The 24,186-nt window shown below is 41.7% G+C and overlaps 1 long non-coding RNA gene across 1 annotated transcript in view; it reads left to right on the top strand.

Annotated features, from left to right (window-relative positions):
* LOC142602390 (uncharacterized) overlaps nt 1-20,949 on the top strand; it is a 115,241-nt gene extending 94,292 nt beyond the window's left edge. Inside the window, exons 5-6 of the long non-coding RNA XR_012836183.1 lie at nt 10,234-10,421; nt 20,193-20,949. This is a non-coding gene — a long non-coding RNA (uncharacterized LOC142602390). The remainder of the gene's footprint in view (nt 1-10,233; nt 10,422-20,192) is intronic.
* Nucleotides 20,950-24,186: the final 3,237 nt, after the last annotated feature.

Here is a 24,186-nt window from a genome sequence, read left to right as displayed (position 1 = left end):
CCAGCATTTTAGGATAAGTACATTTATATTTCCACATAATTAAAATGTGGGTGAGACAAAGCCGAAATGGCTTTGTAAAATCTTTATAGGCATGTGATATTTATCAGACTCTGTGCTGAATACTTCTGCATTAGTCGTACGGCTTGGTGAAGGACTTGCAGAAGATTTGGGAAGTGCTACTGCTCCTGGTCATGCTTTGCTGAGACTTGTTAAGCTGACATCTGGCTGAGCATCTTCTTGCTTCAGGGCATCCTCCATGCCGTCGTAGGAGGTGCGAGGCCACTTTGCCAAATGCATGGCTCGAACCGGTTTCTTCATGCGTTGCTCTGCAGAACACCAATGGCTTTCCCCCATGAACTTGAAAGGAACAGCAGCAGCAAACAATTAGCAGTTCTTCAATACTAGAAAATATCCATCTGCTCTTGGCACAACTGTTTGTCAACATATAAATAGCTACACTACCCACAAATGGAGCAAGTTTCTGCATCTGGCTCATGATTTCTTCCCTCCCTATGCAAGTGGCATTTGCAGTTTAGTAACAGGAATTAGTATATTCACAAAATGTCAGTTCTTGCCACATTATTTTAAAAAGAATAATTTCAGCAAATAAATGGAAACATGGACATGCCTTGAATTTGTCTTCTTTTTTTGGCGCTGGACTACACTTTCATACTCAAAGAGGGGTAGAGAACATATCTGATGGGCTGTGTTTGATTTTGCATTCTGTAATTAGTTACCTGCTGGAGTTTCTCACAGCTTTTCCATTTGCTCATATAAGGGCTAATCCTAACTAAGAAAGAAACGAGTCATTCTGTGACCAGTGGAACTTATGAAGCTTCATTTCCTGCAGCTCCCTCCCATGTGGTTTCTCTAGTGTCTAATAGCTTGGTTGAGTTCACACTGCAGGTTCTGCCACAGTAAGATACCCAGATTAGTTCCCTTTCATTTGACTTTCAATTTTCACAGAACAAGTGGAAATTTACTTCAGATTTAACATACTGTGTAAATATGTTTTATTTCTTAAAAAAAAAAAAAAAAAATCAAATAAAAACATTGGTGCTTTAGAGCAGCCACAAAAGTGCATTTTGCTTTTTCCCAATTAGCTGGTGATCATAAATGCTATCAGCTGTGTAATGGACACAGTGGTAGTGCTTGATCCCACTATTGGGCTTTCTGAAACACTGCAGTATTTTTGAGCATTTGGAAGAGACAAATAACTCATAGTTTCCTGAACTATCAATGGATGCTGAGTGGGAAAATGATTGCTTTTTCTAGGACAGCCTTTGCTGTTTAGAAGACAGAAGATGATCTGTTTTCAATGTTTGCTATAGAGCATGCTTGGAATTCCAAGTCTCAAGATTTGGAAGCTGTCACACCTGTGACAGGTAAGGCAGGCATCAAACCTAGATCATCTGTGGAGGAAGGTTTGGGTTGGCCTGTCTTCTGCCAGTGAAGGCATGGGCTGACTAATGTGTTTCCATCTGGTATCTCCCCTTCTTTCTGTAATTCTGTTCGCTGCTCTGAGTGTCTGTTGTATGCTGAATCAGTGAGTCCTGAGGCTTAGAATCTAATCAATATACATCATAGTAAATGACTGCTAAGTCTGATTTAGTAAGCTTAGTGTTTGATACATTTTTGGACTCTTAGAAAGTTTAATCTATGAGTTTTGATCTTCTGCAGCAAACTGGTTTCAGTTAGCTTTGTTTTTGTTCTTCATGGCTCCTGGTTTTCCTGTGCGTTTGGGGAAAAGGCAGAGCATGTTGCTTTATTTTGACTTGTTTTTTAATGCATTTGTTAAACATATCTGTACTAGGGATATATTGATGGAAAACTTTTACAGAAATACAAGTGACAAGGCTCCAAGGGGTTCTCAGGCTCCACTACATGTTGAACTGGCGTTATGTCTTGAACAGTCAGATGTTATTGCATAAATGGTGACCAAGATCTCATCGCAAACCAATTTCATTCACTTTCAAAGCCACTGGCTTCTGTAGTTTCTCCATTTTAAATTGGTATTGCTTAGACATTCTCATCCTAAGAATTAAATGTTTGCGTAAGGCAATTTAGGAACTGAAGGTTTTTTAAGTTGCTTCCTTCTGTGATGGTGGCAGAGATATTTAGGATTCTGAGGAAAATGTCAGTGTTGAACAGAATGGACATAGACATAGTCACTTACAAATGGGCCTTCTTGTCATTACTAGATCTTTGCAGATGCTTATGTTTATTGTCAAACTCCTTCCTAGTATAGGAAAGTGAATGTAATCTCCATGGGCTGGGTGCTTTCTTCCATAAACTGCAATCGAGATAGGCTCCTGTTATTTGCAGGCACTGTGTGCTGCTAACCTAGTGTCTTAAAATCAGCGTTCTCCTTTGAAGAAATGAGAAGTGGAGAGATTAAAAAACCCTGTTGACTGTTCCTGCTGAGCTGGTCCTTCCAGACTGACTGGACGAATACCAGCCGTGGGTGCTGGTCACCCAAAATTCCCAGGCTAAGAAACACAGGGATGGAGGATCATTTAAATTAATTAACTCTTTGCTATTAACATCGAGGAGTGAAAACTATGACGTGGTCTTTGCAACAGCTTGTCTGCATGCAAAGCCTTGTCTTGTGGCAAATCTACTTCCAGGCCTGCCTGGTCCCTTTTAAATTTGTTGTAGGAATTTGGTGGGGTTTTTCCAAGCTGAAGGTGACTGGCCACTGTGCCGGCATGGTGTTGGTGAGTGGGATTTGAGGTGCCTGCACAGCTGTCCTTGACCTGCAGATGTGCTGCTGTTGCTGTGTTTCTGGGCCTCTGACGGAGAGGCTGCCTGCTTCATGAGTTGCGAGCTAACGTTGAATTTGGGTGTACACCCACAAGTGGCAAGACTGAGATTTCCAAAGGAGCTCCCATACAGGTTGAGACCAAGAGTCTCCAGAGGTAAAAGCCCTAGTCTGCAGAACTGCTGTGCTTTGGCTCTCAAGGTGGGTAGTAGCCTCTGTTATCACTATAATTTTGTCTGAATTTGGGACTCCTTAAACTAAAGAAGCACTCATATCAAATTTGGCTCATTATCAAAGAGGAAGCATTAAACATTTTGGATCCAGATTATGTCTGCATAACAGAGTTTGCATATGTTGATTTTCTTCTAATCACAAATTTGTCACATGCCACACAGGTTAATTCTTAGATTTATGGGAACCTGTTGAGAGGATAGTTGATGCTTGTGACATCATTGGGGTAACTGTGGTTTTGGAGTTTTTTAGCTGCTTAAATAGTATACTAAAGAAATACTTGTCTGTTTGTACTTACATGCTAGACTAGATAAAGAGATTTTACCAGAAGATCTTGATTCTTGGTTTAATAATGTTGATGATAATAAATGGCATTAATGTCAATGTCTAACTTATATGTATTTACATAAATATCATATAGTAGTAAATCACCAAACATTATTTCCTTCCTATAAGCGGTTGCTGCTGTAAGTCTTCAGCAAGACAAGCTGAAGCCAAGTCACCTTATTTCCATGTGCTAGAAAAGCAGATGATGGTATTTGTGTTGGTGTGTGCTCCTCTTCTCCACGGTGCCATTTCATGGTGTTTGGAGAATGGGGAGATGTTCCATCTGCCCAGAGTTTGAATCCAGTGACCATTTCTCTGAGGCTGACTCAAAAAGAAAAATTTTCTCATATGCAGAGGAGGAAAGATTTGATTGAGTAAATGTGATGTTAGAGTGTAAAACCAGGACAGTAGTCTGCCTAGGTACCTTGGAAAAAGCAAGGTGATTTTTCAATACATTTCCCTGAAAGCAGTGTAGCTCTTCCATTAAGTTATTTATTAAGACTTTCTGCTGATAAAAGGTCAAGCACAGCCTCACAGGGCATGCAAGGACCATGTCTGGATTAATAAACATGCATTTGATATATCCAGATGCAATAACAAAAAAAGGAGAACTCGGACAGCAATTTCAAGCTACGTACTTGGAGAGTTTCCTCCCATCCTTGCAGCCCTTCCCATTACTTTGCGGACGCCTCAGTGGATCTAGGAGGAGACAGACACAGTTCTTGTGATAGAAAGCTTCAACTTGGTATCCTCACGTTCAAGACTGCATCCTGAGGCTTCAGATTTAAGTAAGATTACTAGATCTTGCTCCATGGAGCACAGGACTGATGCGTTGCTGCTATCATAGTAAAGGAAGCAATAAAAAACTAATAAAAACAAACAGAAAAAGAAGCGGTTAGTGAGTGATTACAACATTTTGCATTAGTCGCTAAGAGCTTAGTGCCTTGAAATATTGTGCCCAGGCTTTGCTTCTAGAAGTTTAAGCACATGTAAAGAGCACAGCAAATCATGACGGCACCGATGGGTGCTCAGAGTGGTAAGATTTCTCAGGAATTTTCATTAGTTTCTTTTCAGGGGGTTATAAGCAGCATGAATTAAATAGATTTTTTTGGAACTGTTGCCACTTTTTAATTTTCCATCTGACGACTCCCTTTTAATTTCTCATTCGGGCCAGCAGAGCCCAGTGCAGAGTTATTGTGCATATGCTGTGAACAAGCTCCATGCACATACACACACACATCATTCTGTCTGTACAAACCAGAGCAGAAGCAGAACGCTACTTCACAGTCAACATAATTGGCAAACATTTCCATACAAGAGAGATATTCTTTTTTAAGGTAGATAGTGTGGTTTTTAACAGATTTTAGTTTACTAAACTTGATTTACTTTTGGTGGACTTTCCTCAGGGATATGTAGGATTTCCAGAAAACAGATGATAATATTGTGTGCATTTTAAAACAAATATCTCTTGTGCTCTACTGAGAGAATAGACCTAGTTTGGTATGTGTACACTTCCAGAATAAATAAAAGCCCCATGGAGTTTAGTTATAGACTAGGTGTAAATTCGGGCTTGATGAAGGTCAGGAGCTCTGAAATGCTCAGAACCAGGCGGATTCAAACCAGCTGCAGCCCTGAGAGCTGGTGGCCAACGTGAGATGCCCCCAGCCCATGGAGGGGTTGTCCTCTCCAGTCCCACTGCATCCCCATCTGCTGGGGGCTGCTGTGGCCATGCTGTGGCACTCGTGCCAGGATCTTGCAGCACCAGTGTCTGGACACTGTGACAGCGTGGATCATTTTTTTACCGAAATCCTGCACTAAAATCTAAACCTAGACTAATTCAGCCATTGTTAACCTAAATATCCCATCTCATGTTTCATTCAGGCTTACGTCAGCTGGGTTGTTCCTCACTGATTGCAGCTGAAATGAAGACAAATCAGACTTATTATGTTTAAGGGCTGTGAATATTTTTATTTTTGGTTGTTCAGTGGGCCTGATTCTAAAGTGGTAGCCACTTCCACCAGAGTAAATTGGGAGCAATCACCTTGCTCCTCATCGTCATTCACCCTGCGGTTAAACTAGACTCTCATTCATCGGAGTGAAAGGTGCCTGAGCTCTGAATAATCAGGATAATATGGTGGAGAATTTAGCGGAGCAGGGACTGAAACACAAGTCTGTCTTTCCTGTAAGTGCCCCAGTGGGATCCTGCAGAAAGTGGCTGCTGTCGCTTCTTGCTTTCTCTCTCCTCTCCTGTTTATATAAAAACTGAAGCAGAGGGAGAGTTTCTCTTTACCCAGGAGAGAAACTTGGTGTCAAGTCACTGTAGTGGGAAATTTGAGGTTTAATCGTACTGGAGAGATCAGGCGTTGAATCAGATACCTGTGAGATGAATGAGTTAAGCTGCTGGAAAGGCTTTCCTTTACAAAGGAGCCAAGTTGGGACTCTCCAGCTTGGAAAAAGCATGATGGGGGAGATGACAGAAATGTATAAAATCATGAATGGCAGGGAGAGAGTGAGCAGGGACTTTCCAGTCCCTCTCCCAAAATAAGAACAGGTTTAAAACAAACAAAAGGAGATTTGTTTCTGTTAAATCACAGGTTTTGTGGGAAATAAACTTTGGAGCTCCTTGCCGGAAGAGGCTGTGGATGTTGAAGGGGTTTGGGGAAGATCAGGGAAATCCATGGAAAAGAAATCTTTTAAAGATTATGGAATATGGGGAAATCACCCTTTGCATAGGAAGTCCAGGACCTGCAGGCTGTTGGAGGCTGCAGTCACGTTCGAGGAGTGGGTATGGATACCCCGGCCAGTGCAACGGGCTGCACGGACAGAACTGCTCTGCTCCTGCCATTCCCCACGGCTGCTGCCGGAGACAGCAGCGAGCTAAAACGCACCCTTTGCCTGAGCACTGTGGCTGGTTTTGCATGCGTGGATGAGGGACTGGGGAAGGTTTCATCTCCTGCCCATCCCCCTGTGAATCCTGAGCTTGGGCCAAATCCTCCTGCAAGATTGTGTCCCTGTGGAGCAATGCTGAGCTGGAAAATCCTCCAGGATACACATGGGAGAGAGCTGCCACGTGCTGGGGAGTGTGAAGTCTCATGTGCTTCTCTGCCGTTCACAAGCAAAACTTCACACATTTGCACATCCCACATCAGCAGCAGAAGTGCTTCCAGGCCTGGGATACCTTCAGCTATAGGCAACAAGTTTAGACATAACTATCTAAATCCTTTCACAGATCTATCCCTAGAGATCACTTCAAGGTCACCCAAAGGTGCCATAGTAAAAGATGGTGGTTGAACTCTCTCTTACCCCTGGGACCATCCTACCCTTATCATTATTGGCATAAATGTTTTAATTTTTACAAGGTTCAGCAGTATTTAGAAAAAATAGGTTTGTCTTTGGTAATTCTTGCTTTCTATTTATGAAATTCGTAGCATAAATAAAGCCTGGTTACTGTAAACCTGAAAAACACAAGGCTTTAAAGACATTTTTGTCAGATCATGGTAAGAGCAACCTAGATGTGGTTTGCCAAGCTTTGAATTATAATGTATGTCATCAGTAATGTAAGATGTTATAATTTACTTCTGACATTAAGATCTTGCTTTTGGGCATATAGTTGCAAATGTTTCCTATTCACTTTCTTACTTTCTAAATGCCCTTCATGTTTCAGTAAGACAATCCAATCAAAACTAAAGACCAAATGCACTGTAAAACAAATCAAGCATATAAACAATTCTTAAGCGTTCCTCTTATACGTTAGCTTGCTTGCCCAAGGCTTCCAAACTTCTTAAGCTATGTAATCGTGAAGCGTACAAAAGTTTTCGAAGGAAACATTTATACCATATATTTTATATGTTGCTCAGGTTGGAATTTGCAAAAAGGGGATCACACAGGTAAGAATTCATCTTAAATCTAACTAGGCTGGTCTAAGGCTCACCGCTATTGAACTTCCTCATTCACAATGTTTTTTTCTGGTTCTCTTAAGTTACAATTTAAAATACTAAGTTTTATGATGACGGCACTTCGGAGGTGACTAATTGTGCTAAGAGATACGCAAACCCTGATGAAACAAACGTCCCCTATGAGGAGAGATGCTTTAATTTAATGATAGTCATAAAGCCAATTTTTAAAGCTATAAAAGTCACTGATTCTCTGTCTTTAGCTTTGGGCTGAATCCCATATTCTGCATCCGCTTTCCATCAAAACTATTTCATGTTCTGCTCATAAGGGCAGAATGTAGGGGGTTTGTCTTTTCCCACCCCTCAGTACAAAGCATATAGGGTTTTTGGTTTGGGTTTTTTTGTTGTTTTTTTTTTGATCAAGGTTCCATGAAAAACATTTAGAAATCTATGGCAGTAGTTTGGTCTTTATAAAAACATGGTATTAACCTGTGCTCCAGAGGCACCGGGGCCACAGTCCCTTCGCACCGTCGCGGCAGCGTGAACGCCCAGTCCCTGGTTTGGCAGCGGCTGCCTGCGTTTGCAGAGTATCCAAATTGCTCCGTCTGCTTCATCTGGCAACTGAAACAACCGCTGGGGATATTTGCAATCCCACCGTTGACGGCTTTGTTGCCGACTGAAGCACTGGAAGGAGCAGCAGCTGAGAGATTTCCAGGACAGGGTCTGCATTCAGGGAGACTGTGGACATGTGCTTGCAAAGCCCCCTTAAATCTCTGGAAGAAATCCCCCTCCCAAAAAATAGCCATCACCAAAAGGAAAGGGTCCTGTACTGCCAGACAAGTTGCCAGGGGGTGGGACTGAGGTAAGCACAGGAATCCTAACCACCTTCCCTGGTTTGGGGTTTAAGCTGATAAAGAAGAGGATTAGATTTTCCCTGTGCGATAACCATCTCCCTGCCCTCCTCAGCTGCAAATAATTAAATGAGTTTCAGTAAGTGTGACATAAGATCAGATCCCAAGAGCTCCTGCCAAAGAGCACTTATAAGGCATGAATTAAATAAAGGTTGAAGTACTTTTAACCAATCAGCCTGTTTCTCGCAGAGAGCCAGGAGCTTCTTCATTTAGGAAGCTGACATTTTGTTCGAGTTCTGCTGAGCAGAACAGATCACACCAGTTAACGCGGTAATGAAGAAGTGATGGTGGTATTTGCACTTGACTCGAACGTCAGCATAAATTCTGTTCCTCGTCCAGATCAGTACGACTTCCCTGAAATAAAGCATATTTCAGCCTCATTAACCAATTTAAGATCTAAAATGAAATGAGATAAATTTAACTTAAATCCATCATAACCAGGCTGGCTTTAAGAATTGCTTTCTCTGGGTCTGTAAGGATACTTCCAGTAGCTGTTCCTGCAAGGTAATCTATTCTGAACTTTTTAATGGGCCCAGCTACCCACAAAATTTTAATTGTAAATACTCAGATCAGATATATGGACTTCTGCTTTCTTAATGTTACTGCCACCCATGAAAACTTGCAGTATTCCTGCATTAGAGTTTCAGGCGATAAATGAATTTTAATGTGTTAAAATGGTACATTTATCATTTAGCTGCCAGCACAGAATTAGAATAATAAATGATTTTTTAAATAATTACTGCACTTTAGAATAGCCTTTATTTCAAACTACAGGTTTCAGTTTTGTTCATACTGCACGGTCAAAGCTATGTTTAAATATTTTCACTTTTCAACAAGATGGCCACCCAAAGTGGACATCTGAGAAATTAAAATTGTAATTAAACCTTGAAAGGAGGTTATATTTGCTAAGTTACTTGTTGTGAGAACTGCACCATGATTCTCAAGGCTCAGCCTGTTGGGATTAGCCAAATAGGTGTAGTATCTTCATAAAATAATTTATTTTCTCTCAGCACTAGTATAGCCAAATGTAATACTCAACCTGTTTCTACAGGGTCACCTCTGTGTGACACCCCTGTATTGGTGTCATCAAAATTAATAGGAAAACTTGCCTTAAGCTTAATTGGTATTTTAATGCCTACATTTTTAAATTACTTGAACATTTTCTTAATTAAACTGGAACATTAAAAATGAAACTGCTCTTTATTTTTTGCTGTTTTCTTAATATTAAAATATTTCAAAGATAATTGCAATCCATATGGAAGAGTGCTTTTAAAAAAAAAAAAAAAATCTTGTACTTGATACTACATGTTAATTATAAGAAAGAAACAACCAGGGAAAAAAAATGTAATGGGTAGTCCAAAGGCCAGCGATGATTTCACCTGAATGATTGAACATAGCAATTGTTTCCCAGCTGTTTAGATTGTAATCTCATTGTGGATTTGTATTGCTTTCCCCAACTATATCTTTAATATCTACACGGACAGATGCTGTTGTGGTTGTTAAGACATTTTAGGAAACTTGCGTCTTCCATCACCATTGTCACAAGTGAAAGGTCCAGAGACCTTAAGCTGATGGTTCAAACTCATCTTGCCAAAGCAACAGAGTGAAAAAATAAATATGGTTTTCTTACTGCTCATTTTAAAGAAAATGAAGTGAATGATGAGATTTTTCAATGTCAATAAAGTCATTCTTTCCCTCAGCTTGCAATGTTTGTGGAGCTTTATTTAATGGATAACTTCTGACATCTTTCTAATCTATGGATCATTTATTGTGTGGATGTATTTTAACATCTACCCTGCTCTTGCATCCTCACTCACCATCCTGAAATTAACCATATTCAGCAAATAAACCGTATACTTGTGTTCACCGAGCAGTATTACAGTTACGGATGGAAATGTGTTATCGAGCTTAAATTAATGTACCAATTCATTAAACATTTTCAAGCTGTGTGCCCATATTTGTTAGACACAAAATGCTAGCCGACTGCAGTAAAATGCCTTTTACGGTCCAGTATAAGCAACCTACATGACCTCAGCTTCCAGCTCACACAAACACTGGAAATTCGATAACTTCCTACCAGTTGTTTTAATCTGGTCTCATTCTCTTTCAGGTGCACCAGTGACTGAGTTCTGAGTGACTGCACCTTGGCCTGTGGCTTTTTCAGTTTTATACCAGTGTAAGCAAGACAGGAATCAGCCCCTGGTTTCTCTCCGATGCACTGAACCAGTTTTGGCATCGTGCAGCTCTTCGTACAAAGATCCAGTGCCTTACAGCAGAGTACCAGGCTGCAGGAGGTTTGTCCATCTTTCCTTCGGGATCTATTTAAACTTGGTATTTGCTTAAAGAAAAATACACTGCTAGTTCCAATTAGATAACTGAATCATTCTTTTTCTTCCATCAGAAATTTTTTTAAATTTTATTTTCACTTCTAAGGGCCCAGCTTCTAAAGCATAATGGTGCGCATCGAATTAAGTGGGCTCTTTGTGAGATTGAGCTCTGAAATTATAAATACCATCTGAGTTTGTAAGCAAGTTTTATATTCTTCAGAGAAATTTGCACTCCTCCATTTTTAAAATGGGGAAAAAATGGAATTTGCATCATCTGCCAAGCTCAGCGCTATAGCTGTCTCATGAGCCTCTTCCTGGGAGAAGCAGTAAAAAAGGCAGAATTGAAGGAGAGACGGAGCAAAGGTGGTTGGTTGCCACTTGCCTGTGTCTTGTCTTCTGAGGAGAGCTGCCGTTTTCCCCCACAAGAAACTAGAGTAGTTAATTACGTGCTCTGCAGCCCGCGTCACCCACAGTAGCTGCAGTCATGTGCCGTCGCCCTGCTCACCGCAGCCCGATGCCCGTTCCTGCATCCCGCCCAGCGATGCAGCACGTGCCACACGGGTCACCACAGGGGAGACCCTCGGGGGGGCAGCTTGTCCCATCCTGCACACCCCAGAACGGGACCGCTGGCCTGTCCTTGGGCAGGGGACACAAGCTGGAGCCACTCGCTCCTCTTACATTGACAGAAGTGGGAGAAATTCTGCTGCTTTCGTTACTTTGGAAGAGGCAGAGATGATTGACCTGCTGGTTCTTGCTGCTTTTTTTTTTTTTCCCCCTATTCTTTACCCAGAAAAATAACTTGGACAGCTGGAGCGCTCAGAAAGGGCCTCTCTTTTCATCCCAATTAATTATGCAGCTGAGTCCCTGGTCTTTGATGTTGTTGCTGTGAACACTGATAAAACTTGAGGAGCTTTAGAGCATGAAAGTTGCTGCAACCAGTTTTTCTTGCTGTTCATGTGTCAATACCCTATTGAGTCAGTAATTATCTTAAACCTTTATTGCAAGTCAATGCAAAATAAAGGAAAAAATTCTCTGTAATCATTTTTTATAAGGCCCTTCTGCAAGATTCCGCTCCACGTGCAAATTCACGTGTGCTTGCTGGGTTTCATACCATTCCTGGAATTACCGGTCAGAATGTTTTTATTGTTATTTCAGGTGCTGGTGAGATACCCTGGTAAGGTTGGGATTTAGGAGGGAAGGGCACATCCACCCAGAGACACTTCTCACCACGCAGTGCCTAGCGTCGCTGGCAGAATTTACCATTCTGCGCAATATTGCCTCTTTTTGCATTTGTAATAATATGGCTCTTTAACACACTGGGGAAAAAAAAAAGGTTCTGCATTTAAAAATGCCACAAGGAGTGAAGATTAAGAAAGCAAGCGCAGAAGCCCAGCTGTTGAAAGCAAAAGCAGTATGAAATTGGGGGTGGGGGCCAGAATTAGCATTCTGCTCACACGCTCGCCGCCTGCTCTAATCACAATGCAGGCATTATCAGCGAGCGTTGAATCTTTGTATTATTTCCAAGTTTCCCCTATTGTCAGTCATTGTGACAAAGTGCAGGACAATCTGACACAATGATGAATCACTCCAGACATTGAGTTTTCACATGGCTGTCAGATGATCTCAGTAGGCTGTGTCACCTGAAAATGCCACAAGACTAAAGCCGTGTTGTACTTCAGAACAAAAAAAGGAGTTTGGTATAAACCCCACTGATTCAGGACATAAACACGGGAGTCTGGAGGGCTGGCTCAGATTTCTCTTACCCAGGCAATCTCTGCATTTTCATCCAGTGTGAATGAAATCAGAATCAGAGCTCAGGATTTATCAAAATGTCTTGCATGCAAACCAGGAAGATATGTTGTTTGGCTTTTTAAATTAAATCCCTGCATGGAAGGATTTGCAGTGTGCATGTTTTTTAAAATACTCTGTTCAAGATGTAACGCCTATCAAGGTGTAGGGTATCTTATCCTAATAGTTTCAGTTGCATATATAAAAATGAGTTTCTTGCAGTTCCTTTTTCCTGCACGGCAAAGTTATCTGGGAGGCTTTTTGTTTTCTCTATGGGTCAGGTAAGATGTAGCTGTACTGGTAACTGATTGATATATAGTCAAATGCAAATACGCTTGTTTAAGTACATGCCTCGCCTTCGTGTATATTTGCCTGCTGGTGCTATTGTGAGGCCAGCCCAGAAGAACTTTGCTCTCCCTCATTATTATTCACAAAGGCAGCTTTCTGAGTTATTTCTGTTCCTGCACAATATTCATGATAGCAATTTGATACCTTAGCAGTTTCAAGGTTATCAAGTGATTGAAAATCCTACTGCTTACTTCAAGGTGTAACATATAAACCGTACTGCCATACATTCTAGTAATATAATAGTTTTTCTTAATGCCTTTCATGAACTCCTGATTTAAAGTGTAAGCTAACTTCAGAAAGGGCTTATCAGCCCCAGACTTCGTCGGTACTGCTTGGCTGTTGAATACAGTCCCCTGAGTTCATGTCACTGCATGTAGCACTTAAGCAGGCAATATTTAATCTCTTTCAGAGATATTGATACATCAGTTCCTGAACGAGGACGTTAAACCCCAGTCATAATGAGAAACAAAGAAGTGGTTATTCATCTCGCGCGTCAAAGGGCTAGCACTCCTTTGATATGAATCTCATGAGCAAGAATTGCAGATTGTAGATCGTGGGGATTAACTTTATACCAAAGAGCAGCTACGGAGCCATATGATACAGTAGCGTTCGTTAACGATGAACAAATAAATGCCACTGAATGCTTAATGAGGACATTGAAGAAAAGCCCATCATTTCTCAACCTGTTTTGGAGGCTCCCAGCCACCCACTGAATTTTGGCTGCGGATGTAGTTTGGGTGGTTTCTGATTGGTGGATGGTGTTGCTTGATGGAGTTTACATGGTGACATCTGCTTAAGTAACAGATGTCTGTGCCACTAAGGTGCTATGTTCTCACTTTTTATATAGAGAGAAATTGCTTCTCAAAGAGTTTTTATTGTCTTTATGCAAATTAAAATACAAAATTCCTCTCCTTAAAGGAGTCTCATTATAACAAGAACCTTAAATAATCATAAATACATATGCAGCCTCATAAAATCTTTTGCTCTTTGGATATCAAGGAAGTTCCTTCTGCGCTGCCAATTGTGCATGAAATTAGTTCTTATTTCAACTACCAGTATGAAGATACTAGCTTTTATTCCGTGAAGCCCCACTGGATTTCTAAACAAATAGTGCAGAATAGTTGTTTGTGCCAAAGTATTTCAAGGAGGAAATTTTGCATTTGGTTTCTTATGCAGTACTGAAGAGTAAGATAGAGCTCTGTACTTATTCCCTAGAAGCCTGGTGACAGAAATATATATGTTTTTTATCTTTCCTTTGCCAATTTTCTTTAGCAGGCAAATGCGTGATGTCTTTATGGATTCCGGCTTGTTGGTTGTTTGGGTTTTTTTTAACCGGGGATTGAAATCTGCGAAGGAATCATGCCTAGAAAAAAGCCGACAGATGCCAACATACTTTGGGCTGAGTGTTAAGGTACCCAAGTCCTTTCATTCCTGGTTCACCTCACATCATAACTTTGTGTCAGGTATGACTTAATGCCTTGCACAGCAGTAGCTTCCCCATCCGTTTTGTTTATTTCCAGTGACAGAGAGGGATGAAGGACTTTTATCCTTTGCATTACCAATGTATGGGCCAAGCAAGAGGGCAGGTGCTCCATAGCACGGCACCTTCAGGCAGGATGAAAAGAAGGGCTGCTAAGGGAGGACAACCCCAGAGATGATTTGGCTGCTCCAACCCCTCCCTGCCACCCACACACCTGGGGCAAACCGGGCACAGGGCTGCTGCCTGGGGGATGTGTACCTGTGCACTTCCTTCATGTGGGCTCAACAATCACCAAACCTGGGGTAAACATGAGAAAAACGGCTAAATTCTTGCCGAGAGGTGAGCATGGATCATGTGTGGTCTTGTCATGTAGTTTGTGCTTGTTTTTTGTCCTTTTAGAATATGTTATACTGAGGGAAAATAAATTGAAAAAGAAAGTGAAGGGAACAGAAATGTGATTCTTGATTTTTTTTTTTTTTACCTGTGGGATGTGATGCTGTAGGAGTCAGAAGCCAAAGTCTGTTCAGTGTTTCAATGGGTAAACCTTATTTTAGATAGATATTTCTGACATGACCTTTTCCTAACAATATTTTTTCACATATCTACCCAGTAGACTGAGTAAGGAGATGGTGGATGTGCGGTATATTATTAACCTGGTGGCAACAACATTAATAACATAGAAGGGTGCTTTATTCTACTGCTAGCACTTGCATCTGTTTCACAAACATTACCAAGATAATCACATTCTTCCTGCATCTGCTTTGCTTTAGCTCACACAGATAATTCAAGGGTAATGCACCTTGTCTAAGCTAATTCTAAATACATGCCTCAAACACAACAAAAAGTGCTTGGTGGGTATTTTGACCCAATGCACTACATCAAAGTAACCAAGTAAGCTGTAAATGCTTTGAATAAAATTGGACAAAAATTGGCATTTGTTCAGCCATGTTTCTGACTAGCAATTGTGCGAGTTTTAAACTTTCCCTTTATGTGAATATATATCAAATTACAGTGCAACCTGAGTTATTCAGATGCTCAGGTGATAGCTGTGCTAAGAGATAAAATATACAACAAACAGTGTGCTCTCAGGTCTAAGACAAGTCCTGGAACTGAGACCCGACCTTTTCAGATAACCTGCAGGTTATCAAAATTGCCTATATGGGATGACACCTTTGAGATGATGCTCCTAATGTGGAGGAGCTTGGACCCCTCTGGGTCTGACTCGTGGGAACTTTGCCCAGTTGATCTAGATATTAACTTCTGAAAAATGGAATAATGAAGATTATTTTTGAAAATGAGATTAAATGAAATTAAGTAAAATTGATAAATGTAGTAAATGATGTATTTATTAAAAACAGAATGTTTGTTGTTCATTGAAAATTGACAAGAGGTCCTGCCTCTGGAGGAAGCCTGACATCCTCACTGAAGCTGTGCTTGTGGCACGCTACGGACATCCTGGTTTGTATGTTTCAGAAATATCAGTGACCATTAGTATCAGCAGCTGCTGTTAGGTGCTGTGATCAAGTAATAATCTAAGATGTCAGAAGCTTGAAATGACTCCATTAGAGCCAGGAAAGAAGAGAATTTATGAAGGCGTCATTAGCATTTCCTTTTCAAACTTCATGCAAATTTCTTGGAGGAGCATATGCTGAGAGTCCTCCATTAGCACTTGGAGCCAAGAGGAGTCTCCTTCTCAACGCTGGCTACCGCCTGTCATCTTCTAAAAAGTATGCCATATGGTTTCAGATATAGCTAATACTGCATTGAACATCATTCCATTCATAAGCTTGATTACTTCTAATCGTAACCCATTTTTGAATGTTACTACTCCCCATAATCAGTGTGATAAATCCATTTAAAAGTAAATTATTAGCACTATTCCCATTTGCAAATACATTCATCTAACATACTTTATCACTCAAGTTTAACTTGCATTTGACTGATGTTACATTAAAGTGCCCATCAACATAAAAGAGCAAATAAAAATGAGGATTTTTCAACCAACTCCTGAGGTTGTACAGACAGCAGAGACAGCTCAAAGTCTCCCATAAAACAAAACCAGCTCGTATGTACCCGATCAATATTTGGAAATACAAGATGGCAAAGAGGGGTCTGAAACAGGTCTTTATTCCTCATCTTTCAATGCTAAAATACAGAATTGGGCATTTGAAAGCAAAGGCAACAGAAAATGAACAGAGAAAACAGGTACATTTGTCTCCAACAGGAAAACTATTTAGTACTATGTAAAGTGATCTACAAGTTATCTTCTTATTGTGCTAATAAATAGTCGCCAACCTGCAGCACAAATTTGACTTCAAGAGAGTCCTTGCTTTATCTTGGGGAACTGCATCAAAAAGAAGGGTCTTTGTCTCAAGGTTAAGAACTACTTAAACAGTAAAAACATATCCTGGATTTGATTGTGCATCTCGCCAACATTGAAGCATTGCATTTTGGGGACTAATTTCTAATTTAGCCCAGTATTAATTTGTGCCTATTTTGTTTTTCTCTGCTCTCACTTGTTCACGTCATTGATATTTTGCTTTGCTGCCTTTCTGTCTCTGTTGTCCTTACTGTTTTGCTATCTATGTATTTTTTAACTCGAGATTTTTATAACATTTTAATTACTGTCATTCCTCACAAAAAGCCAATAGAATTCCATCAGTGATTAATCATTTAAATTAAAAGCAATATCTGATAGAAAAACTTAGGAAAACTTTGAGCATCCTTAGTGGTACTCAGATATCGACCAAATGTAATCTTGCCTGCAACTGTTGATGCTGTACGTGAGAATTCCTCATGGCCGCAGGAACAAGGAGCAAACCAGGATGAAAGGCTAGATCCCTCTGCAGCTTGTAGGAAAGAGATTTTAAAATGTGTTGTTGAAAAATGCACACAAAACACTGCCCTGTCATTGGGAATAATAGGCAACAAATTGATACAGTCATTAGGGAACTGAAAATGAGAAGTACAGGAAACAGCAATTAAGCAATTTCAAGCCTAAATCATAACAGCGCAAGAGAAACTCCCCAGATGCCTTCGCAGCCTTTCACATAATCACTGGATAAGTTTTGCCAGGGAAAAAAAAAAAAAAGTAAAAGAAAAAAATGAAAAAGAAAGCAAAATCAATGCGTATACTCGGGAAAACACAGAACTGCAAAATCGAATTAATGAGGGGAAATTCCTGATGGATGGAAGAGGAAAGGACGTGCAAGGACTGCACAGTCCCTCGGGGCAGTGCCACAGGACACGGCTTTGCAGGAGGAGCCATGTGGCCACCAGCCCTGTCCCTGAGCCCGGCTGCTGCCCCGGCTGATGTGCCCTCCCCGGGACTTCCTCATTTTTGGTGTGGGATTTCTGTAACTGTGTCCGTGATGGCGGAGAAGCACCTTCCCCGGCCGATTTGGGGGAGTGGAGGGAGGCAACTCCTCTGGGAAGCTCCCCCAATAGCCCGCTGTCCTCCTGGTCCCTGCAGCCTCTCCTCAGGCTGACGTCCCATCGATCTGACCCCCTCATCTCAAAACACCGCTGGGTAGCCAGAGCATCCCAAAACACCCGCACCTACAGAGTCTGAGCAGCTGCTCCGGCCAGCCTGGCAGCCAAGGAAATGTCCTAAGCAGAAATTTAACAGCACTGCTACCCTTTGTCTGGCTCTCTGCTTGTGAGTTCATGTTTCGGTCATCAGAAGCAACATTCTCCACTCTACCAGCCCTCTAAATCTATGCGATTACTCCGATTTATCCTTCTAATCAATCATGCAAGGGAAATAATTTTGTCGTCCGTGATTAAACTATCCTCCAGGATAGTTTAATATGGAAGCCCTGAGTCTCTTTGCCTGATAATGAAAAAAATACTGGGCTTTAACAGGCTTGATATTGCTTGTGCTTTTCTGGTGGTGACCTAAGTTGAAGTCTTAACACTGCTGTGTGTCTAAGCTTTCCTGAGCCCAGCCTCATTTCCTGACAAGCAGCGTTGTCCACATGCGTGTCAAGAATTTGGGAGTTTTGTCCTGAAATCTTAAATGTGTTTGCAAACTAACTCCATGACTAAGGAGGCGTCTGACTGGAGGTCAGGAGTGACAAATACCTCATATCTATTGGTGCAATGTCCAGCATGGCCACAAAATGATGTTTATCCCTTTTGAACTGCAAAGTTGCTTTGTATTTTCCCAGAAAGCGCCATGTTTCCAAGAAAAGCTGGATTTGTAGACACGTGCTGACTATCTGGGCAGCACGCATGCAGGAAGGCTCATGCTTTCTGAAGGAACGGGACCCATTACACACAGGCATATTTCTTTGCATCTAATGTGATATATGTCTTGCCAGAAAAGTGTCTTTTCAGGACTAGTAAGATGATGATGCAGTGCAGGTCTTGAGCATCTCTTTATCTTCAACAGCATAAGCAGAAAGGCACGGAAATCATTAACACACACCCAAAAAAAGAACCAAATAAGAGACAACTAACTATATGAAGTCCCAAATCTTAGCTCCAGGTAGTGCAATCATCTGAACATCTATTTCTTCCCATTTACATGATTAATTGACATCTTGTTAACTGCTCATTAGGGACACTGCAAATCAGTGCGGAAAAAAATAAACACTTCGCAACAGAGAAGAGGGTCTCTAATTGTGAATTATACTGGAAACAAAATTGGGTTTTAAAAATACATTTAAGGAATCAATTTGTGTAGCATGCAAGGTAAACTGGAGATTGAAAACTTTCTGAACTGCTGCTGGAGAGCGCATGCAGCAGCCTGCGATGTGCTCACAATGCTGCTCTGACTTTGGTGAATGCCAGCCTGTGTATTGTGTCTGGCCACCGATCTGAATAGCAATAATTATTCACAAAAAAAATAGTTTTTAAAAAGGTATTCAAGCTTATTGACACATTTGTCCACTGGAGTGTATTTCTTGGTTAATTTATACACATCTCTGAACTCTCAGGTTTACATGTGAATAAGATTTCAAGTCAAGAAATATCCTGTCCGAGTGATGAAGGCTCTGCTGCAGAGCTGTTTGGAAGTATAAACACTGCCTATAGAGCAGGAATATCTAATCTATAAAGCACCTGCTTTACAGTGCACTGTAGCAGTGCTGAGGGCAGACACTAGCAGTGGTCTGGCACGCAGGAATCCAACGCTTAAACCCCTTCTGAAAGCTCCCCAGGTGCCTTCTGCCCGTGGCTGCAGGCAGGTGTCCGTCACTTCGGTAGGACCACGTGCATGCTGGGCGCAGTGCCTGAGCAAGTGCTTTTGCTGGACCGGGGTTACACCACACAAGCCACTACACTGATACCGGAGATTTGGAAACCAATTAGTGTGTGCAACCCAGCTTGAGATACTCAGATGGAAGGAACTGGCAACAGACTGGGGTTACTTCCCTTCATTATGCTGCTGTGGCTCACAGGTGCCATGGCAAAAAAAATAGAGTAGTAATAAATAATAATAATAATAATAATCATAATAACAAGAAGAAGAAGAAGTAAGGAATGTATATAGCTACCAACTTCTGTTCATACAATAGGGCTAAAATTATATCCCCTTCACGGCCAAAGTAAGAACATTGAAAATGTTAGCATAAACCCCTCACGACACTTTGAACCCGTAGGGTGGTGTTGCGAGGACGACTGTGATTAAGGGGTCAATGGCTGCTGTTCTTCCTAACCAAGGGAAGGATGAGGTCAATGGCCTGTGAGCACGCGTTACAAACGCAGGCAGCCCACAGGCCCCTGCACAAACACACGGGAGGGTTGTGCCCCGGAGGATGGCTCTGAATGGTCTATGGAGAAGCAGCTGTGCTGTGCTGGCAGACTGCGGCGCTCCCCTCGGACACGTGTTGGGAAGCGCTTTGTGCCCTGCAGCCTCCCCGGGGAGTTTCCACCACGGTACCGTGGCTCCCTGCGCCCCTCGCAAGGGGAGGAGGGGTGAAGGTGCTGCCTTCCCATGCACGGAGGGAGCAACCGCTTAATGCTCTTGCATATCGCGGCACCAGTATTACAAAAATTTTCTCCCTGTTGCAGCCTGGCACTTCCAGTGGGAATTCTGGGCTAAATGGCGTTTTCTTTCTATGCACCAGAGAGTAATTTAATTTGTTTTCTTTCCTGCTTGTTTTGTATTGCACCAGCCGAAAGGACAACGACTGATAAAAAGAGAGAGCAAGAGAGCTGCGGCAGTGTTTTTCCATTTTATTTATGGTGACGCTGTGTGGCAAAATATAAAAATAGATCTCGGTGCTGACGGTTTTGCTGCTTCTTGATCTCAGGCTGGCACTTAGGAGCTCCCACCTCCACCACCTGGGAGGTGCGGTGCCCGAGCAGAGGGACCAGGTGAAGGCCTGCATCCGATGGACAGGGCAAATCTCAAGAAAGCAAAGGTGAAAACAAACCAGTGAACAATTTATAACTTGTTTTTCTTGGAGAAGACACCTCAGGCTAAATCTAGCTCTCCTGAAACTGAAGTCAAAGGGATGCGTTCTGTGAATGATGAGAGAGAAGGCCGGGAATTAGAGACACAGCAAAATCCTCCCAAAGGAGAATAGCAGACTGAAAACAGAAATATCTGGCTTCTGTTACAGCCTTTTCCAAATATTACCTTATTTGCATGACAGGCAAGCAGTGAATCAGAGACTTTTTGATCAAAAAAAACCTTGCTGGAGGAGACAATGAACATTTCAAAACCAATGGCCTGAACAGCCAGCAAGGTATCAGCGTCGATGACGGCCCACTCAAAAAAAGCAAAAAAAACTAGTGGGATACAACCCAAGCAAGTACAGAACCAGTGATATCATTAGCTTCTCTTCTGAAAATGACTCTCACAGAAATGCGCCTCTATTCACTGTACTGCCTGGCCATGCATCTTATTTTATTAGAACAAAATAAAAAAAAATAACATTATAAAGCATATTAGCAAATATTGAGCGAGAACAATCAAACGACAAAGGAGACAGAGAACAGCCATGACTTCTTTTTAACTCAGTGGAGTTGTTCACAAACCACAGGGAGAAAGCACATGTAAGTATCTTTTCAAATAGGAACAACAGTATTTAACAGCATGGATATGCCTTGCTTTTAAAAAAAATTTTGTATTGCACGCTGCTGGAGGAAGTATCTGCAACAGCCGTTTTCATTAACACCGAGGTGTGATGCAAGTCTTGCCACACTCCGCTAAACTTCTGATGTCCTCGAGGGACTGCATGGGGGAATGACTTTGATGGATCGCAGTTGCACTTGAAACCGAGCTAGGAAAGATTAGCATGTCTCAGGCAGAGAGATTCCACTCACCTGATTTTTTTTTGTTCTGATGAGATAATTTTTCTAATTAACCTTGATAACATTTCCAGACACACAGGCCTATCCACACAGAGATGGAAATATATTTTGAAATGGACATTTCACTTCTACCCATGTTTTCTAGTAGAGAATACAGAATTTTAACACCTCGGTTGCCAACTGATTCAGCTGGGAAACTGAAGCTGAACCTCTTTAACAGAAGCAGGAGTTGCCCACAAGAGCCTTTGACAGAAATCCATGCTTCCATAGGCACCAATGTGTTTTGTATACGCTGATTATGAATAAGGAAAGCAGCAGTATGAACTTAACAGCAATCTCGCGGGTTTTATTCCTCTTTGGACGCTTATCAAGGAAGTGAGTGATGCTGTCCTTTTCTGAGCAGGGTCTGAACGACTGTAAAAAAGTTTTGAAAGCCAGTACCTGTCCCTTTGGAAATGTTCAGTGTTGGACCTTGGCCCTTCGCACCATCCACTTAGGAACAGGAAGGACTATCTCGTAATCCTGCTGAATTCACATGAAAATCATCCTGGAAGCAAAATGAACCATTCTGCCTGCTCTCACCTGCTTTGTTCAGTTTTAAAATGACGCAAGTGCCCAGCCAGCACTGCTTCCAGAAGTTTTTCAAAGCTTTCCTGAGTCCCCTTGTTCTTGCCTGGTTTTACACCAACAGTGATTTTCTGCCACATAGAGCTGGAAAAGCAATTCTCCGCTTCCCAAAAGGAGTGATGGCACCTGTGAGAAAGAACAAGTAACTCCTTGGTTGTCCTTTTACCACGTCCTTTGAACCTGCTGCAGGTAGGTCAAGGTGAGTGCTGCTCTGAAAATCTTTCCCAGGGCGCTCGCTGGAGGTAGTTTTTCTCTGATACCTGAATGATGCCAAAGCTTGCTGAGAATGCAACATAAAAAACAATATCTAACACATTATCTAGGCTCAAATGTGATAAATGTGAATTTATTCCTAACCATTGATCATGTCTCTGAGTCTCTGAACATAGTGTTTAAAATGGGATGCAACATCAATTCATAAACCTTCATACAAGCGGAGGAGCTGAGAAACTGAAATAGAGGTAAGAGATTGCATTTTCCCAAGGAACAGGGAATTTAGATTTAGGGAGAAGGTTTAGTGGCATACTTGTCACCAACTAAACGGAATATAAGAGAGGGCCAACATATATGTAAGTTTTAAGAACACGACAATTTTAGAGATATCAGAATTACGTTCTATCTCTTCAGAAGTTATGCTGGTATGTTACCACCAGTCTGCCTTTCCCCTTCTCCAAGAGAAGAGGAAAAAACCTCCAGTTTTTTTGCTGCAGCTGGGTTTATATGAAGCCAATAGTTAGCTGTCCACTTTCATATGATTTTATAGGTCTTTTACCGCATCTGGTAAAAGATATAATTACAATGAGTGAGCATTACTTTGTTAGGCAGAAGTTATCATTCTGTAGGATTGGCTTTCTTTACCTGTAGCAAGTTTTTTGTGTTATTCTTCTCAAAGAAATCAATGACACTGTCCATTTCTGATCCAATTTTACAAAGATTGTAAAATAAATGTATTTTTAAAACTAAAACATACCAATACTCAGAAATTACTTATTTTAAACCCCAGTTTAAACTAGCCTGAACATGCTGGTGAGGAGGTGCCATTCACCCAGCCCCAAAGACATTCTTCATGATGGTTCACAAAATAATTTGCAAAAAATTTCAGGCTTAAGACAATGTATATATTTTTTTGCTCAATGGGTAACATAGTTCTGAGAATGTATTGGTTTTCCAGACATACCTTGGTGAGAGGTTTTGTTTCACTTTGCTCATTTCTGAGGCATACAGTCTTTCTACCTCATCAGCCTTTGCCGTAACTTTTAAAGGACACAGGCAGAGAAAGAACAGATGGAAATAATGATAATTGCTTACTTTGAACATTGCAAGAAATGCACAATGCCTCCTATAAGGTCTCATCCAAAGTTAATGGGAAGACTATCAATCTATTGTACTTATATTGCCTCCGTTACCGTAGGATCTGAGCACCTCAGCAGCTTTCAGGGATTTATCCTCATGACTACGTGAGGTGGGGAAGCATATTTTTCCCCATTTCATTGAGGCAGAGAAAGACATCTTGTGCTTCCCAAGGTCATTCACACTGAAGGAGCAGGAATTTGAAGCTGGGTATTTCAAGTCCCTTAGTGGCCTTGATGGTAACCAGATCCCACGTGACCTGCTGAATGGGTGGGTTCTGGATCCAGTTCACCCTGACAGGCATCTGTCATCTTTAATCCCAAACACGTCAAGCCATATGTGGAGTATAGTACCAAGTGTGATGACCAAGTGAACTATAACAGCTATTTAACCATCTCACATGTCTCAGCACATCAAAAGGTGGCTGTAGTGAAGTGAATCTCAAGAAATTACAAAAGCAGTATGAATGTGTTGGTTTTGCGTGGCAAGGTTTTGGTAGCGGGGAGGCTACAGGGGTGGCTTCTGTGAGAAGCTGCTAGAAGCTTCCCCTGTGTCTGATAGAGCCAATGCCAGCCGGCTCCAAGACGGACCCGCCGCTGGCCAAGGCCAAGCCAATCAGCACCTCTGTGATAACATATTTAAGAAAGAGAAAAAACAGTTAGAGAGCGCTTGTGCAGCCAGAGAGAGGAGTGAGAAGATGTAAGAACATCTGCAGACACCAAGGTCAGTGCAGAAGGAGGGGCAGGAGGTGCTCCAGGCGCCAGAGCAAGATTCCCCTGCAGCCCGTGGTGAAGACCATGGTGAAGCAGGCTGTCCCCCTGCAGCCCATGGAGGGAGGATGAGGGGGTGTAGCGATTCCACCTGCAGCCCGTGGAGGACC

Source organism: Balearica regulorum, chromosome 6 (assembly GCF_011004875.1).
Source record: "Balearica regulorum gibbericeps isolate bBalReg1 chromosome 6, bBalReg1.pri, whole genome shotgun sequence".
In the NCBI taxonomy this organism is placed as follows: Eukaryota; Metazoa; Chordata; class Aves; order Gruiformes; family Gruidae; genus Balearica; species Balearica regulorum.
The sequence above is the reverse complement of the archived record's forward strand: the minus strand, read 5'-3'. Positions and strand labels throughout refer to the sequence as shown.